We start from the raw sequence: 15,458 nt of genomic DNA, 5'->3' as shown, positions 1-15,458 counted from the left end.
GAACTCCTAGGTTGAAACCTAAGGCCTTAGGTGTTCCATGGACCACAGGTTGAGAATCTTGTTTGGGTTGAGTTTGTCCCAGATCACCAGGGTTGTCTGACTCTGAAGTTCTCTCTGGTTACTTTTCACTAGACACAGGCATAGAGGCTGAGAACAGCTTTTATTCAGAGGTCAGAGCATCAAGTCCAAAAGATATCTGGAGACCCTCGGTGAATTCTATTGTCATTTAATCTGACGATGGAGCTTTCTAATCTTTTTTGGCCTGCTGTCTTTTTACTGAGGACAATGGAAATTCATGAGCCTCCTTTAAAAAAACAAGGGCTCTCAGGGTAGAAGGTCACATAGAGCTGAGAACAGGCTTTTATAACCTGAAGTTAGGGAAAAACTAAAACCAAACACAGGAGGACCTTGCTCTTTGACCCAAGCAGAAAAAAATCTGCTGAGATCCCAGCCCGCCATTGAGAAGAAGGCAGGGCAAGGCCTCCCAGGCTGCCACGTCACCTGCAACCTGACCTCACTGGGTCCCGCCCCTGTCCCCCGGAGTCGCGGCCAGCTGAAGGTAAGTGTTGCAGCCCCCGGCTCTGCAAGAGTCACTGCGCTGTGGACCATCAGGGAGTCCGGTTCCTGCCGCGTCCCCCACGCGTCCGGGACGCATGCCGCATGACCCGTCGGGGTTGGGGTTGGAGTTGGGGTTCAGGTTCGGCTCGGTGGCTTCCCGTCTGCACTTTGTCTTCCGCTCTGGCAAGCGCTGTGGCTCTAGGGTCTTGTACTGTGCACACACTAGGGGACACTCTCCCTTGTGTCCAGAAGGTCACCCCACCTCCACCCCGCGCCTCAATCGTCTCCCCGGTTTGTCCTGCTCTTGAATAGCCCAGCCAGGGTAGCTGTCTGCTTCTCCCAAACTCAGCTCAGGGATCGCCTCTAGGAAACACACCGGAAGGAGGAGCTTTGGGTAACACGGAGACTTTTGTGTCCCTGAAGGCCCGCCTTCCACGCACCTGGTTTTAATATGTGCCTAGGGAGAAATATGGCCAGCGGCTTGAAGCATAACCAAGAAATTCTGTCCACTGAAAGGAGACTTGCACTGAGACTCAACGTGTGCAACGGACCCACAGAGCTAGGGGCTGCAAAACCCTGGTGCACTTTTCAACTTCCTAGACTGAGTGTAGGTTGTAGCGGTGTTAGAACTGAGATCTAAGCAGCAGTGAGACACTCATTCATTAACTTGAAGATGAGACTGTGCAATTATGCACCATCGATTCCCCCTTTCCAGCTCTAGGCATACAGAAAAGGCATACCGAGAGCAAGAAGTAACATCCTTCCTGTACTCCCACCTCCTTGGCCACAGGCACAGATGTAACTAGTTGCAGTTAGAGGGACTTAGCATTATCTTTTCAAATTTCGGAACTAGGGGGCAAAAGTACAACCCCACAGAAAGGAAGTCTTCTTAAAGTTCTGAGGAAACAATCTCACAATACAGAACTGACTGGAAGTCAAAGATTCTATCAGGCTTTTAGCCTATATCATAAAAGTTTAAAGGAGACGGGACATGAAAGGCTTTCCAAAGGAGCCTTATGAGATGCATAAATGTAAGTCCTCTATACGTCCACATACATTTCTATTGCGCCCTTGCTTGAAGCCAAGAGGAAACGTCCACTTAATACTTTGATCATGACAATCTTAAGAAAGTAACTCTCACCCTACTATATACTAGAATTTTGAGACCATTAAGTCTTCACAGAATCTTTCCCAATCCCTTAATGACCATTTAAGCCCTGGCCTCCAGGGCTTGTACTTCTGCTCCTCTGCCTTTACTCCCTTGCTACCTCCTTATTCAGATCTCAGCTCACAGACCCATTTCCCTGACTGCACGAAGCACGGTTTAAAGCATCATTTGGAATGATTAAGATCATTTAATATTGCCTATCTCAGAGAGAGAGAGAGAGAGAGAGAGAGAGAGAGAGAGAGAGAGAGAGAGAGAGAGAGAGAGAGAGAGAGAGATGGAGTGGGCAGGGGTGGGGAGAGAGAAGAGGAAGGGGAGGGGGAGGTGGGAGGGGGAGAGGAGAGGTTTCTGGAGAGTAGGGGTCAGTTTATTTGCTGTTCTTTTGGAGAGCATCATCCCCCACTGCATCCCCACTGTCTACTGGGGCAGGAATTTTGTCAACCCTCCCTGTAAAGGGTTCGCAATGCCGAGTGTAACCTGGCTCAGGCTCGATTGCTCTCTTTTGGCCTTTTTAGGGTCTCACATACAACATTCTGCTTTCACCCTGGGAACTCGGACGTGGAGGCAGCTGAGGCTTGGGGCAGTTTCTGTTGGCTGGGACCTTTGGAGTAGAGAGTAGATGGGCTCTCTCTCTCCCACAGGCTTGGGGGCAGGCAGCCATATCAGCCCCCTGACCCTTTAGCACCTCCTGCATTCTGCTGCTCACGGGAGGCTCTAAGGTTGGTGCATAGTGGGAGCTGCTTGTGAAAGATGTTCTGTTTGTGTTGGATTCCAGACGCAGGGAATAATTAGGGGGGTGACATGCTGTTAAAGTTGAGGCTTTTCCTTGTGGGCTGGGCTACAAGGCTGCTGGCAGAGGACATGTACGCCTGTGTGCCTCTGAGGAACCCCAAGCTGGAGGTAGGGGAAGAAACTTTGGAATTTCCCATAGTTCCTTCTGGATGGACGACTGTCGAGAAGCCCTGGAAGCTACTGATGTGAAGTGAAATGCTTGATGCTCAAGGCAACTCAGGACCTTACAGGGCCCCTAGCCAAAGCCCTATGTCAAGTCAGCGTGTAGAGATAACAGTGCTGAAAGAACCAGATGTTCTGGGAAATGCCAGTAGCCAGCTAGGGAAAAAGTTCTTTCTTAGACTGTCCAGCCCAGCACCCGGCAGCACCGGCATATGGTGGATGTTTAATAACTGCTCTTTGAAGCAGAAAATGTGTTTCCAGCCTGGCTGTGTCAGGGTTCTGCTAACATTAGATTTCATAAATGCAGGCCCGGGAGGCTAACTGCCTAGGTTCACAGCCCGATCACGTCACTTCCAAGCTGTGTCTGTGGGCGGCTATCAGTGTGGTGCTGATGTCTACAGGGTGAGCCATGAGGATCAGAAGGAGTGTCTAGAACAGACTGTGGCACATGGTAATGGGACAAGTGACAAAAATAAGCATAGACTATAGACAAGGTAAGGGCTCTTTTATGAGGGAGATGGGGAACAGGGTCAGGAAGAGCTAGTTAACAGCTAGTTAAAAAAAAAGAACGTTTTCATAGTCAGACTGCGTATGAGCTTCATTATTTTGGGGCTCCTTAAACTTTATATGTGTTTGTAAGTGTCTTACCATTTGCTCAGTATGTAGTTAAAGCATGAAACCTGCGCTCTCCTATGCAATGGGCTGCCTTTCAGTTCTCCTCAGACCACTGAGGCATTAACTTGGACAACCTGCCTTATTCTTGCATGACTTTGTGAGGAAGTGCAGTTATTGCATCCAGTTCATAGGTGGGAAAACTGAGGCTGAACAGCTTTTTCCAGCCACAGGATTTCTCTGAACCCCGAAAGAGGATGTGTCCTCTGTCATTTCCCTGGGTGACCATGCAACCCCATCCCTCCTCTGGGTACTTTCCTTAAGACACATTTTGGAAATGTACCCAGACTGGGCCTCCTGGAAAGGAGAAAGCCGGGTGCTCTGCTCTACATTTGATGCCTGTTCTCCACCACAGCTATAGCCAGGATGCCTCCCACCAGCAGGCCCAGGCCCAGGAGGCCGGGTTTAGGTGTCAAGGCTGGAACCTGCCTATTTCCTTCCTGTAGCTGTTCTAGGCTCCAGTCGCCATGGATTTATAGCCAATGGAGGGTACAGTATACACTTTGAAAGGAAGATGGGTGAGGAATTCACAAGTGTCTCTGAGGAGTTGGACCATGACTGGGGCATCTTCCTTCTAACCAATGCACACTACTCTTTTAAAAACCCAGAGAAGGCAGAGGCCCTCTTTCTATTTACTCTTGGTTCTCGGCTAGTATTCCTGTTTGGATCCTACTTTTTTAGAACAGGGTCCTTCCATTTAGAAACATCATGTGTGTCATTTAACACTAGATCATCCAGATGAACTCATCTCCAGGACTGGGCCAGCTCTCCTGGGGACATTTAAGGACATGGTGCTAGTAAAATCAAAGGCTCTCCATGTCAAAAAGACATTCTTGTGAATTTTTTAGAAAGCTAACACAATAAACTTAATATAAAATGTACCATTTGGACCATTTTTAGGTGTTCAGTGGTAATAAGGAAACTGACAGTGTTGAGCAACAATCACCACCAAGATTGTCCATCTCAGAGACTCCATTTTGTAAAATCAAAACTCTGAACTCATTAACCTGTAACTTCTGCACCCCCCAACCCCCTGCCAGTCATGGCCCTTCTATTAATCTGCATAGCTTTGACTAATCTGAACATCTTATAGGAACCTCACAAACACATATGCTTTTGCACTTTGCTGATTTTATTTAACATAATGCCTCCGAGGTTCAGCTGTGCTATAGATCAGAACCTTCTTTTTAAGGCTGGGTCATGCTCTACTCTGTAGCTATACCATTCATTATTTATTATTCATTCACTTACCCTTCGATACTTGGGCATCTGGATTGCCTGGGTTGGCCTTCCATACATAATGGGGATTCCTCCTGGATCTATGTTAATTAGGTCTGAGTTGATAGAGAAATTACAAATCCTTTCACTAAACCAAGATGTCAAATTGAGTCCATAAGTTCTAAATTCCATTTTGAAGTGGCCATGGGTAGCTGCAGTTGTGTACTTGAGTGGGACTATGTGGGAGGAGCTAGGCAGTGATTCCTGGCGGGGCTCCCGATGAATTCTGTAGGGAGAAGGGCTATCTTAGGGGCAGGAGTTCCATGCTGGGGCCCTGTGCAGTCCAGGTCTTGGCAAAGCCTCAGGTATCTCTGTCCAGAGGTTGAAAAGTCAGCTGAACTGGTTGGAAAGCCAGGCCTGGATTGCACAGAGGAGGAATGTACTTGCTTCCCAGACACATACTGACTGGGGGCTACTGTTGGGTCATAACTTTGAATGGATAGAAGGGCAGATTAGGAAAATGCTAAAGGGGGAAGGTGGGACAGAGGGGTGTAATGTAACAACCCTCAAACATCGCTTCCCTCAGCTCGCCTTTCCATGGTGTCCTTTTCTCTCCGAGGAAAGGTTTTGAGTCAGAGAAAACCAGTTTGTAGTTTGTAGATATTTCATATGTTCAAGGCTGCTTTAGCAGTAGGCAGTTGATACATTTTATCCAGGGAGACTCGCTTTGTCTTCTGTACCCGTGGGTCCCCACGTTGTATTGAGGTACTGCAGGCAGCACAGTGTACATTCAGGGTGTCTGAAAGGTCTTTACAATGTTGGAGGAAAACAGCTGTACTCAGCATCTCTGTGGGGGATGTCCATGAACTACTGGCCCGAGTAGTTCATAGTTTCAAAGTGAACTTGCGCAGCATGCCTCTCCATGATGTCATATCTTTGGGATGCTTGGTTCCCTTTGGTTGTCTGATAGACATAGAGTTCCTTGTAAAATTCAGTGGAATAAGAAACAGCAATGGAGGAGACACGGGGGAGTTTCCTGTATTTTTGATCGGCACAGTGGTTATGTGGGTATTAAGTATATTAAAATTCATTGAGCTGTTAAAATAGAGTAGTGGCATTCTTGTTGATTTCTCAATGCCCAATAAGTAATTGTGATTAGTGAAGAATGGAATAAAAATAGCACATTGAAACTTTCATATGTGCTAATTTTTCAAGCCGCTACTAAATTGTTAGGGCATAGATACTTAATTCATTGACTGAACAAATTGAACTGTTAGTATATGCTCCATTCCAGGGCTACCATGCAAATTACTGACACAGTAAAGATACTATGTACCAAGAGAGTGTGGGAATCTCTTGCTTTATTCTATCAGAAACTACCCCAGATATTGTATTTACTTTTAAGTATATCAGACTCAGGATTGGAGATGAGATGGCAAAAGAAATCAAACACTGCTTAGAGATTTTCCAAAGTAAATTCCTGCAATGGTTAATGTAAATCATCAACTTGACACAATTTAGAATGACCATGGAAAGTAGTCTCTGTGAGGGTTTGTCCAGGATTGCCTGTGTGCATGTCTGTGGAATGTTAGCTATGGTAATCGAGGTAAGAAGATCCACCCACTGTGAGTGGCACCCTTCCGTGGGCAGGGAGATCCTAGACGGTATAGAGAGAGCAAGCTGAGTGACAGCCCACGTGTACGTGAAATCACTGTTCTGTGACTACTGCCTCACCTTGACATCTCCCAAATGACGTGCTGTAATCTGGAACAGTGATCCAAGTCAGCCTCTCCCCCATTTAGTTGCTTTTACTGGGATATTTCATCATAGCAATGGGACAGGAAGCTAAGACCCTTGGATCCTTTGGTCACATAATGCATATGGATTGGCTGTATAAAATTTAGAAAGAGGAAACATGGAAGAAAGAAGCAGTCCACCTTCACTCCAGGTCATGAGGACAGCTACAACCTGGTTGATATTTTTTAGATTTTTTTCCCCCTGTGGGAGGAAAATTTAACACTTTACCAAACTTGGATCATATATACTGTACTTGGTTGTTAATTTAAAATTTTTATGATTTTAGAGTCATCTTCCCAGTCAGTGTGCATACAGTCCAAATCACATGTAACGAATATCCATTGTTACTTTAAATATACAATTTCTAGGGAGAAATGCCTCAATTCTGAAGCCTTTGCTGCTAATTGTAGGGGGATTGCACTAACAGTGGCCCAACTCTGCCCCCTTGTGGCTGGATGCAATAATTAATCTTTTCCTATAACTTGTACAGTGTGAGGTAGGACTTGCATTCTGACACAGAGACTACAAAGGAGTTCATAGTTGATAAGGAGATGTGAGGCTTCTATAAATAGGTGAATAACTATGAAATAAATGTCCCACTGTTGTCATGGGGGCCACAGTTAAAATTCTATATTGTCCTGATGATTAAAGGTCATGTCACACAGCAGCAGTAACAGAGGTAGCAGACATTATTGATTGCTTGTGACCCAGGAAGTGCTCTTTGCATTTTTCATTGAAAGCATAGAATTTATCTCTTGTAGGCCTTTAAATACTGGTAGGATTTTGGCCTAGAGGGTTGATGAGATGATAGAATGGAGGGAAGGGGGCAGTGCTCCATGCAGAGGATGGAGGGAGGGGGCAGTGCTCCATGCAGAGGATGGAGGGAGCGGGCAGTGCTCCATGCAGAGGATGGAGGGAGGGGATGGTGGTCCATGCAGAGGATGGAGGGAGGGGGAGGTGCTCCATGCAGAGGATGGAGGGAGGGGGAGGTGCTCCATGCAGAGGATGGAGGGAGAGGGTGGTGCTCCATGCAGAGGATGGAGGGAGGGGATGGTGGTCCATGCAGAGTATGGAGGGGGAGGTGCTCCATACAGAGGATTGAGGGAGGGGGCAGTGCTCCATGCAGAGTATGGAGGGATGGGATGGTGCTCCATGCAGAGGATGGAGGGAGGGGGCAGTGCTCCATGCAGAGGATGGAGGGGGGATGGTGCTCCATATAGAGGATAGGGGGATGGTGCTCCATGGCGAGGCTGGAGGGATCTGCACAGTAGGAACAGGCTTTACAGATCCGTAGGGGTGGAGTGGGCAGTGACAGGAAAGGATCTTAAATCCCATGCTAAAAACACGACCTTGGTTCTGTTGACAGGTAGAGAATCAGAGATCCGAGCTTTTTGATGGATCAGAACTGGGCTTTGGGACAGTTACACTTCAGCAGCATGGAAGATGAGAGAGTCAAACAGAGGGACCAGTTAGGGGGATCCAGCAGTGGTCCAGCTGGACTCTGATACGGTTCTGAAGAGGGGAAGGAGATGAGTCTGAACTTGGTTAGGATGTTTCTCTTTTCCAGTGGTTAGATGGTAGCTGGAAAGCAGAGCAATACCGTTTCTCCTTTTCCAGTGTGGGTAACAACAAGGGTTTCTCAGAACAGGAACAAGCAGGATTTGGACTCCATGGGTGGCAGAGACCTGGCTTTGTGTTGTGAAGGAAAGAGGAGCAGGTTTGTAGCTGTTTTAAAAGATGGCATACTTGATGAGACAACGGAGTTCAGTGTGCCTCCCACAACGATCAGGTTTCGTTTACGAATGCTTCCTAATATCCTAAACACCTGCAGTTGTGAAGCTCAAAGCAAGACCTGCCAGTCTCAGAACCTTCTTGATGGGTTCAGCTGTGTTCAGAGGATGTGGCAGCCGCTTCTGAAATGCAAGCTAGGAACATAAGTCAGCCCTTTCCTTACAGTAGGGATGAATGCAACCCCACTCCTAGCGCTGTGTGGTCTGTCTTCACTGGGACCACGTGGACATGTCCTTGGAGTTGGAACAACAATGGTGTAGATAGAAGTGATTCTGTTGTTGATGTCTTTCTCCGTAACCGCCGGACTTTTCTGCCCCAGTGGTCCTTTTAAATACTCTTCCTGGAGAAATTACTTTGAACTATAATTTTAAAAGATGAACTAACTTGGATGAGGAAGGAAATATTGGGTACTTCTAGGGTCTAGAATTCGGGAGGCTCTACATGGCTTTTACCCCTGAATGTCAGAGACTGTTTTCCTGCTCATGAGCAAAGAGGTGTGACTGAATACCATATATAAAAAAGTGAGTTTTGAGTTTGTGGATCAGTAATTAACATGCTTGAGTTGTCTCTAACCTTACTGGAACCATAATTCAAAGCTGATTTGGCATTAGTATACAACGGTATTATATTTCAAGCTCTATCAGATCTGAGTTGTGTACTTTATCACCTTTTAACTGTTTAAATGACATTCGTGTTAATAGGATCTAGGCTTTAACATCAACAGGCAGATGGTTGGGACGGCTCATGGCTACTTGAGTCTTCATGGCTAATTGGGCACACATGTACTAAATTTGCCCCTCTCCTTGGAAGTGAAGGATTTTTTTTTTTTTTTTTACTAAATATGAGCAGATTTTTTTTCAATACCAGGCAGCTTATTTTCACTTGCTTAAGTAGTCTTAAAAACACGAACCGTTTTTCAGCATCATGTCTTAATGTGTTAACAGTTTTGGTTTTAAAGAACAGATTTCTTTCAGTGGCTTAAATGAGAATTCACACAAATCATAACCTTTTAATTAAAGGCAATATGTTTTCATGCCAGACGTTCTGAAGAATTTCCAGTGACCCAAGAAGAAACACATTTCTGGGATGGAAGTATGAGTCTGGGACCCTTCAGAAGCCTGGCAGAAAGGCCTGATGGAGGATTTGAAACAGGAAAAAGATTAATAAAAACAACGTCAGGGCAGTTTTCAGCTCACGTGATGTGGGTAGTAACATCATTTTCTGTATCATAGGATGGTGCTATGAAGCGTTGGTGTTGCCAAATACTTCTAACCCAAATGCACACATCTGACCGCCGCCGCTGGCTTTGGCTTTGCAAAGACATCCCAGGAGAGCTGGATGAAGCTAGCATAAGTTCTTATGTTTCAAAAACAATTAGGAAAGACAGGAAAACAAGAGACTTAGATGTTTGAAACTGGAAGGCTCCTTGAAAACTCTTGCTGTCCAGTTATTACAGAGGCAGCTTGTTGGGAAATCGAATATTCCTCGGGTGAAACAAAAAGACTTAGGGCACCAGGAGGTAGACAGTTTCTAACGTAATCACTGCCTGGCTCTTACCTTGCCCGTCACCAAGCATGTGATCTTCTCGGTTTCTGTTTGTTTGTTGTTCTAACGGTGACTATATGGACTTTTACCAACTCACAACACTTTTGTGAGGATTCTAATGAGTATATAGATGGGTCTCTCTTCATTATTTGCATCCTTTTATTTTCCCATTTTAACAGTTACAAAACCACTAAAGCATTACACAAATTTAAGTGTGTGTGTGTGCGTGTGTGTGTGTGTGTGGAGGTCAGAGGTCAACCTGAAGTAATTTCTATAATTGGCCCTCTCTGTTACCTTTTCAAGACAGGGTCCGCCATTAAACCTGAAGATCACCTATTCGTTTAGAGCAGCTTGTCCAAAGGCTCTGGGGACCCACCTGTGTTGGCCCCTCAGAACTGGGGTCCCAGTGTGTGATATCCCAATCAGCTTCCATGAGTGTTGTGGATCTCAACTCAGGGCCTCCTTGGGCAGCAAGCAGTTTACAAATTGACTTTCTATGGATTTGAATAAAAGTGTGTGGATAAAGACCAACCTTCCTAATAGAGTTCCCCGTGTGATGGTGACCCTCAACCATAAAACTATTTTCATTGTTACTTCCTAACTGCAGCTATGCTACTGTTAGGAATCATAATGTAAATATGTTTTCTGATGGTCTTAGGTGACCTCTGTGAAAGGGTCATTTGATCCCCAAAGGGGTCATGACCCACAGGTTGAGAACCACTGCCTTCCAGCCTTGCTTCAGTGACTAGTGAGTACTTTGCCTGGGTGAGGAAATGTTCCCTGGATAGGAGAGACCAACAGACGGACTGACTGACTAAATGCTCTACTTTTCCTTCCTCCTCCGGAGAATTGTGCCAAAAATAAAACTAAACACGTGGCTTGGGATTGTTTAAGAGTTTTAACCAGGTGCAGCGTGCTGGGACCCATCCAAGTTTGAGCTGTGTACATGAACACAGTCTATTCTGATAAGGGTCCCAGCTTTGTATGAGTGCAGGATGTCTGGTGGGATTTTTCCCTGTGACAATTGGATCGGCTACCCGAGCCCCAGTTGTAAACACCTCTCAAAGCCAGAGATGCTTCCCTCTTCCCTTCTCTGCTTCCCACTTCTCCAGAGTCTCCTTCTGCCTCCCTGCTGATCTTGCACGTCTGATGAAGGGTATCCCTGGAAGCCAAGAGGGGGAGTCTTCCTGTACACGGAGGGGGAGAAATGTCTGCATTCTTCCTTTCTTTCAAGAAAGGAAGGTAGATTTTAGGTTCCTGTCCCCTACATCTGCGTGGTCAGCTGAGATGACCCCTGGCTCTTAATGCTGAGAACTGAGACATTCAGAGAGCAGAGTGGCCTGCAGGGGAGGGAGCTGATGACCCCTAAGCTCAGCTGAGACCCATTGCCTCTAAACTAACGAGCAATAAATGGTGGTGAGCTGGAGGTGAGAGAAGTTGCCTGAGGTCCACTCTTGTGAGGATGGGAGGACATTTAATAGTGTGCAGTCAAAAGTGGTGTAGTCGAGTATGGAGCAGGGGTTTCTGGCCTTGTTTGCTTTATACACAAACAAGTTGGCTTTTACCCAATGTGTATCAGACTTCAAGGTATGTTTACTTGAGGCCAAAAGAGAGCTTCCTTCTGATACACCCTTGTTGTTCCCTGTGATAAGTAAACCGAAGTTCAACACGGAGAAGTCATGACCCAGGTCACAGACCTGAGTGGCAAGGTCAGGACCCAGGTTTAGCACCTTATTCTAGACAGACGGGTAGAATTAGTTTCATGAATTCGAGGTGCAGTTATTGAGCGCCTTCTGGATGCAGCCATGCTGTCTGTTTTCTTTTCTTTTCTTTCTTCTCTCTTTTCTCTTCCTCGAAGGTTAAGGCAGCTGTGACATCCATTTGGTGCCTTAACTGTCTGAAACCCTCAGGGCCAGCAGGGGCTTTCTTGGGTTACCCCAGCAAGAGATCTTCGCAAGTCAAACACTATTAACTTTAATGAAGCAGCTTTGATGGCAGGGAAGAGACACTGTATTTCCTTAACAATAAACTACTCTGACAGATGAAAACAAACAGGCTTGAGAGAACATATAGCATTTCAGGGACCGGGCCGAGCAGGACCAATAACGAGCAAAGGCGGATGTGAATGAGCCTTACTCGGAAGCCAAGCCGGGTTTAGGGGATTCTCCATCGGTTGGGGAAACTTGTAAAAGGTGGGGCTGTCTCAGACACCTTTGCCTGGGAGGAATTCCTAAAGAAACCCAGTTTCACAAAGGGGCTCGAGGGAGACTCTTCCCTCCACGGTAGCCATGGGGTCTGAGTGCTGCTGGTGTTCCTTCCCTGGCTCTGGGGATCTTTGTGCCCTTCGTGCCAGGGGGTAGCCTGCCTGCTGCTGACCTCTCTGTGCACTGCGTGTCCCAACTCCAGGAACCTGGAATGTGCGACTGCTGTACAGGGGAGCTGCTGATTCCTGACCCAGAACTTGGCCCAACCCAGACGCGGAACCAGCAGAGCCAGCAGGGGTAGGCTAGGGTTAGTGCTCACGCCCTTTGGAGGCTGTAGAGAGGAGTGTGCAGGTTGATCACACTTGCTCATTAGCTACTAAACATACTTCAGCTACACTATAATGGTGGGTAATTTAGATTAAGATTATTTCAATCCTCTATCGAGCCAGGGCAGTTCCTTGTGCTAACGCTTTCCTTGTTTGCAGCTTTTGTGTGTGTGGTGTGGGAGAGGACTGTGCAGTTGTGCTTTTGAATATCTGAAGAAGTTTGTGCATGCTTTTTTTCTTTTCAACTCTACAGCCTTCCCACAGAGATGGTTTTGCTATGGTTCAGCTGGTTTGCCTGGGGTCACATGTGCATTAGACATCAGGCAGGACTGCATGGATATCAGGGGACTGAAGATGTGTGTGTGTGTGTGTGTGTGTGTGTGTGTGTGTGTGTGTGTGCCTGCCTGAGAGAGACAGCAAGACAGAGATAGAAAGACAGAGACAGAGTCAGAGAGACAGAGACAGATGGGGGGAATGGGGAGTGAGTAAGAGCCCACCTTGAATTGCTTGCAGAAATGTGCTGGTAATTTCAAGGCTCTTGTTTAACAAAAATGCCATGTTCTCAACTCAGAAGAGTCTTTTTAGCAAGATGCAGGCACTTAAACAAACCTTTCATTTCAATTTTAAACTTTAGATTTTATTTGCACTCTCTCTCTCTCTGTGTGTGTGTGTGTGTGTATACCACAATGCATATGTGCATCTCAGGGGACAACTTCCAGGGGTCAGTTGTCTCCTCCCACTGGGATTGCTGGGGCTCAAACTCAGGTCGTCAGTCTTGTAGAGCGAGCACTGTTACCCAGTGAGCCCCCTCCCTGCCTCTTATTTTGTTCTTAAAAGACACACTAGCATCCCAGGTGTTTTTGTTACTGCTCCTGTGCTACAAGTTAGGAAACTGAGGCTACAAAACATCCATTTACTTCCCCCAAAACACACAACTATTCCCAGAGCCTGTGCTTGTTCAGCTGTACCCTGCTGCCCTGGGTTTTTGTTGTGAGTGCGTGATGGTAGGAGGAGGAGAGGGCTTGAACGGATCAGACCTCGGGCAACAATAACTCAGCAGCAACACTTACCAGGCATGCTCGCTGCTATGCTGATGTTCATCCACCTGATATCACGGCACCATGACAGTGACATTGTCAGGCTCAAGGAATTCTAATCTGCATGCTATCACAGACTTAGGGTTTAGAAAGGGCTGTTTAACATCTCTGGGTTTCAATTTCCTTATCAGTAAAAAGTGGCAGTCATTCCTTCACAAGAAGGCTGTGAAGATGAGCAAGATAGTACAGGATGCCTGTTCTTCGGAGGCAACTCCAGGAAAATGACTATTTCATTACGCTGCTGTAAGCTATTGCTATCTTTGCTTTACAGACAAGAAAACCCAGCTCAGAGAAACTGGCCAAGTGCACGTAGTAAATGGAGAACCTGGATTCACTCACATACCTCAGTCATCATTAATCTCAGTCCCTGGAACCTTGTTCTTACCCAAGAGCAGTGAGCCCCTCCCCGGGCAGGTCTATGGATAGACGCTGACCAAAGAGTCCAGGCAATCCAAACTTGCAACCCTGTGACCTGGAGACACTGATTCACGTGGAACACTGGACACTGCACTGTCGGATCCTTTCCAGTGCTGGGGCAGTGGCAGGAAGCCATCATAGCTGGTCAGCCTCCACCTCCCGGTACTGAAGAGCAGACAGCAAGGCGTGCTGGACAGTGTGCAATCAATTCCAGGAGTGTGTCCACATTTGAATATGGAAAGCCTTGGTTTGGTCCAGATGCAGGCTGAGGCAGGCCTTCTGAGTTTGTGCAAAGCCAGCTAGGCTAAGCTAGGGGCTAGATCAGTCCCTTGTATTAAATGCACTTTCAGCTGGAGTTTTTAATGTGTTGGGTTTTTCAGGCTGTAACCTCATAGCAAGCTGAGAAACTTATGTAACTAAACTCAGCTCCTAGACGGATTCTGCCCATGATTTCTTCCTAGCAGCTTAGAGACTCCTTGAGGCAGTCAACCAATTCTAGTGTCACCTTTGAACCCATTAGGACCTCAGAGTGTGGAGCACTTCAGCAGAGGCTAACAGTGTGAAAGTTTTCATTGTACCTGGCCTAGAATTGTTAATGCCTAAGTTTGAAAGAAAAGCAGACATTCCGATTGGCCCCTCTCACACCTTTGGGTGACATTAGATGTCTGTCTGATAGATACATTGGGGGAAATTTGGGCTAATGAGGACACCTACTTTAGGGCTGTGTGGTTATGACTTCTAATTAGCTGCAGCTTTGTGTTCAGGCCTCCAGACAGAAGGAAGGGTGGGCACATTCTCTCAAAAACATGCTCTCTTATTGCAGTGTGGGAATGCGTTTTAGAAGCCAGAGTGGAGTTGTGGGTCATAAATGGCAGCCCAGGACCAATTCCCAGCGACGCATTTGGAGTTCCTCAGTATCAGACTTGTTTTCTTTTCTTTTCTTTTTTTTTTATAGTATAGAATAGAGTTTATTTAGGGCATGGGGAGGAGAGTTAAGAGGGTAACAGAGGCAGAGAAAGGCAGAGAGAAGGAGAGAGTCCAGACTTGTTTTCAAGATGCTCTGAACTTGGCTGACCCTGGGCTGAAAAGGAGGAATGGGTTAGGTTCAGAACTGGTGCTCCTGGTTTCCTGTCCTTGGTATATGGAGAAGTCACAGAACAGCTGACATCAGAACCCTGCTGACGGTGGGAGGCACTGCATGAGAAAGCATCCCCTGACTGTGAATAGAGTATGGCCAGTGCAGCGGGAAAGCCCTTCTGGGTTTGTTTTTGAGACAGAAGGATTCTGGGAATCTCTGAGTACCACTCTGCCCCCGCCCCTTGCATCGTGGAGCGAACCCTCTCTGGTGTGCCTTTTCTCAGCAGTGACCATGTGCCTGGTTTACACATTTCACATTCTTCCAAGGTCTTGGCTGATTTGCTTTATGCCGATTATAGTAAAGGTGACCATCGTGGAACCTACTACTCCTTCTGCCCCCTTAACTACTGATGGCTAACTGGCAGTGGTCAGGAAGCTGCACTGAGTAAGCAGTCACTAATTGCAAAAACATCTCAAGCCACTGCCCTCTAGTGGCTCATTGGAAAATATCTGCATCATGGGATTGGACTGAGAGGAGTTTAAATGCAAAGTGGATTTAAACAGAATGGGTACAAGACTAGGATGAGGGCTGAGGAGGTGGCTTAGAAGGTAAGGTGTGCAAGCGTGAGGACCTGAG

General features: G+C 46.6%; 1 protein-coding gene across 1 annotated transcript in view; it reads left to right on the top strand.

Moving 5' to 3' along the window:
* The first annotated feature begins 417 nt into the window (after positions 1–417).
* Positions 418–15,458, top strand: part of LOC110286633 (uncharacterized) — a 156,362-nt gene continuing 141,321 nt past the window's right edge. The window contains exon 1 of the mRNA XM_021153136.3: positions 418–559. The gene's annotated coding sequence lies outside the window, so the exon portion shown is untranslated. The remainder of the gene's footprint in view (positions 560–15,458) is intronic.

The sequence above is a fragment of the Mus caroli genome, unplaced genomic scaffold, assembly GCF_978045245.1.
Source record: "Mus caroli unplaced genomic scaffold, Mus_caroli_1 scaffold_2, whole genome shotgun sequence".
Taxonomy (NCBI): Eukaryota; Metazoa; Chordata; class Mammalia; order Rodentia; family Muridae; genus Mus; species Mus caroli.
This window is presented reverse-complemented; position numbering and strand designations above follow the sequence as displayed.